The sequence below is a fragment of the Heterodontus francisci genome, chromosome 47 (genome assembly GCF_036365525.1).
Source record: "Heterodontus francisci isolate sHetFra1 chromosome 47, sHetFra1.hap1, whole genome shotgun sequence".
Lineage (NCBI taxonomy): Eukaryota > Metazoa > Chordata > Chondrichthyes > Heterodontiformes > Heterodontidae > Heterodontus > Heterodontus francisci.
The window spans coordinates 2,763,430-2,767,698 of NC_090417.1; the positions used below are offsets into that span (position 1 = coordinate 2,763,430).

The following is a 4,269-nucleotide window of genomic DNA, read 5'->3' on the forward strand; positions in this document are numbered from 1 at the left end:
TAGATAATAGTCACATATGCACCTGGATATGAGACACAAATTTGCCTTGGGTCCTGAATGTGAGTAAGCAAAAACTATTCAGAAATGTCCAAAGAGTAGAATTCAAACAACAAACAATAATCATTTTGAAAGAATCTATGATCTCTCCGACAGGTTCTAGAAATTGTTAATTTGCCCCAAATAGGCCCTGCTTTAAAGGGCAGGTCACATTTTGGAGTTTCATGATCCCAGCACAGTAACAGGGAGCATACTAGGTTATTAGTACAATATAATGAATGTGAGACCATCTCACTTTTACAGTTTCAGCTTCTTTGCAGCACTTTTGTCATTGAACAACCTCCAGTTTACATAAAGAGACCGCATGCCCTCTCATCTGAACTCTCCATCTATAAGCTGTCTGCAACACCTGCAAACTCCATGGACCTCAGAATAACAATCTTATCAGTCTGTATGGATAATATTACACCCAGACTGGAGATTCAACATGTTAAGGCAAGGAATTTAATTTTGTTGCAAAGACAGAATGAGTTACAAGTTATGTGAAACATTAGGCTAATAGTAGGTGACAAGACAGCTGCAAGCCCATTCAGAGATTCCAGTTTAAATTCTGGCAGAACAGTTATATGCTGCAGGGCTCTGTGCTGTTGAACTGGGCCACTAAATTCAGGAAGAACCGCTCACAAATATTTGACCATGCCTCTGCATAGGGAGCACTAGGATTGTCAAAGGGAGTGCCGCACTGTTGGAAGGGCAGTACTGAGGGAGTGCCGCGCTGTTGGAGGGGCCATCTTTCAGTTGAGAGGTTAAACCGAGGCTCCATCTGCCCTCTCAGGGAGAGATCCCATGTAAAAGATCCCATGGTCCTATTTCTAAGAAGAGCAGGGGAGTCCGACCCGGTGACCTGACCAATATTTATCCCTCAATTAACAGCACTAAAAGCAGATGATCTGGTCAGTTATCATATTGCTGTTGAGAGCTTGCTGTGTGCAAATTGCCTACCATGTTTCCCTACACTATAATAGTGACCACACTTCAACAGTACTTAATTGGCTGTAAAGTGCTTTGGGACATCCCGAGCTCTTGAAAGGCGCTATAGAAATGCAAGCCTTTCTTTCTTTCAATCCAGCAGAGACATTTTTCTTTCCTAGGGAGCTATGATATGTATTGGTAGGCTACGCACTCCCCTTTGTCCTAGGTGTCATTCACTGAGGGAGTTTGTGAGTGCCTCAGGTCTGCTCTATCTACAGGCCTTCCCTCCCAGTTGTCTGTATTCTGAACATAGATAAATCTTAATCAATTCAACTTACTTGAAGGACACTCTACAATGCCATCAATGCAGCTCCATCTGTAGTGGATCATTGGGTTGCACCCTTCTCCCACTCGCGTCTTGTAGCAGCACTGATGCTGAAGGCAGCACCTTGGAACAGACAGATAATAACATTCATTGAAAAAAAATATTCACAGCAGAGGAGTGATTAGGAGGGATGAATTTATACTGGGGCATCGAGCATCAGTGCACCAAGACGGAAATTTACATTGGACGATCGAAGAATAACTGCAAAAACGCTAGTCAGTGACCTCACGCCGACCTCTCCTCAGCCTCCTGCAGTGTTCAAATGAAGCTGAACGTAAGCTCATCTTTTGATTAGGCACTTTACAGCCTTCCAGACTCAACATTGAGTTTAACAATTTCAGACCATAATCTCTGCCCCATTTTGTTTCCTTTTCTTTGCATGTTTCGGTCTTATTCCTGCTTTTCTCTTGTTTTTGCTTTCGGGCTGTTCATTATCTGGCCATTTACACCTCGTCTCGACACATCTTTTGTTTCTTTATTTGTCCCATTACCTAAACCTGCAAAGCTCCAAACATCTCTTGAACTTTCTTGCTATTTACACTCTGCAGGCTTAAAAAATTCAAGTTTTATTATCCATAATTATTACCTTCCGATTTAACCCTGCTTCTCTCCAAACTTTCCCAATTTTGCTTCACCTTGGGTATCAAATGATTGTTTAAAAATACAGTACTTTTATAACCATATTTTCTTCTCTTTTATTTGGACTTTTAATTCATATCACAGTCCTTTCTGTTCCCATCCCTCCTAATTAACTAGAATTATTCTTAATTTCTCAGTCATTTCCTCAATTGGCCTAATGTTTTTGGTTTTTTTTTGCCTCTCCCCGAGATTGCAATGCCGCATGAGATAGGAGATGGGATGATGCTGTGCAGAAGTTACACCATTGCCAGGATAGGGCAGGATCAATGGATTAGCGAGTCTTATCCTGTCCTTTTTTGTATGTTTCAAATGAATTCTCTTGGCTCAACAGTCGCCACTGAATTAGGAGGCCATAGGTTTAAATCCCACTGCAGCAATTTAAGTACACAATCCAGGCTGGTGTTTTGATGTAATGTGGAGAGGTATTGCATTGTTCAAAACCAAATCCCTGCCTGTGTATAAATGTAAAAGATCCCAAGCACTATTTGAAGAAATGCAAGGGAGTTCCCTGGGTGACTTGCCCACTTTTATCGCACAAGTAACACCACCATAACAGCTTCATTAGTTATTTATCTCATTGCTGTTTGTGGGATCTTGCTGTGTGTAAACTGGCTGCTGTGTTTGTCTAAATCACAGCAGTTACAACATTTTAAAAGCTAATCCATTGGCTGTGAAGCACTTTGGGATATCCTGAGGATGGGAAAGGCACTACGTGAATACAAGTTCATTCTTTCTATCCTCAGCGCCAGGAATCACCGTACCTACCAATCGATAAAATCCACGGGCTTTCCAACCACAATCCGTCGTTTCTTGTGGGTACAGTGGCAACCGTAGGGAACAAAGTCAAATTTAAAATTGTCACGGCCTAAGCAACGCATCATGTGTGAAATGCTTCTCATTCGTCCAACATAATCATCGATGCCACCTGCACACAAATGGAGAAGAGACAGAGCAACAGTTGAGGAGGGTGCCTTACCATCAAGACAACCCTAATAAGAGGAGGTACTCCCATTGGGATTCTTCTTGAAGAGGACTTTTACAGTGCAAAATCCCATTAAAGAAGGTGTGTCTCCGTCAGGACCCTTTTTAAAGGAAGGAATGTCCTCATCCAGATATATTTTAAAGAAGAGTTTTCACTAACAAGATCCCCTTTTCAAAGAATGTTCTCATCGGGGCTTCTCCTGCAGCCCCAGAGCCACATTCCTGTCCTGGGATGTTTGTGGGGCTTCTTGTCTGGGGGCTCCCGACACTCACCGCTGAGGGAGCAAGAGGCCAGAAACAGGACACAAACTGTCAGCAGCCACTCCATGGAGCTGCAACCCACCAGCACCATGGCATTCTGGGCCATAGCAACAGAACATGAGCATCCTGTGTCATAGCAACGGAGCATGAGCATCCCGGGCCTCAGCAAGGGGGTAAGAGATTCCCGGGCCATAACAACGGAGCATGAGAATGCCAGCCCATAGCAACAGAGCATGAGCATTCCGGGCCACAGCAACAGAGCATGAGAAGCCTGGCCCATAGCAACGGAGCAGGAGCATCCTGGGCCATAGCAACGAAGCATGAGCATCCCATGCCATAGCAACAGAGCATAAGCGTCCAAGCCCATAGCAACAGGAAGCTGTCCAACCGCTGCCGCGCATGCTCTTAACAGCTGAAGCAAAGCAGCTTCCATCTTAAACTTGAACTGGCACTACTCCTATCGCCAGGCGATTTGGAGACCTGAAATCTGCCTCCAGGCTGAAGGTGCTTAGTGACTACCTGGTAGATGGGACCTACATCCAGAGGTACGCTTCATCACACACTGAGCTGTGTTTAAAGCTCTTGAACCTTTGGCTGACTTGTACCATACACTTGAGTGGTATAATCACATTCTGTCCTATGAAAGCATAAAGACTTGCCTTCCAGATGTTAAAGCAACCCCTTGGTAAATACGGTGCAGAAAACATAGCAGATACATCACCAACAAAAGCACCTTGATAATAATGACATTGATCTCTTTGGATCTGATGAGGAGGAGGGAAATGCAGAGGCTAAGAGGATTAAGGAAGACTGTCCAGCTCAATATGAAGATAAAAAAAATTCCAAGAAGCCAGCACTCATTGTTATTGATAATGGATGGCTTGGTTTCAGGTTCCTCCAAAATACTTCCAGTGGGCTGTGATATCAAGAAGCTACAGATTCAGTGCTTGGCTGAAGACGACAAGGTGGGAACCAATTTACTGGAAGATTTGAAGATTATGTGCAGTCTGATGGCAGCCATCAACAATGTGTAA

The 4,269-nt window shown here is 43.7% G+C and overlaps 1 pseudogene; it reads left to right on the forward strand.

The window, feature by feature from the left end:
* The first annotated feature begins 3,497 nt into the window (after positions 1-3,497).
* On the forward strand, positions 3,498-4,269 carry LOC137357069 (elongation factor 1-beta pseudogene; annotated as a pseudogene).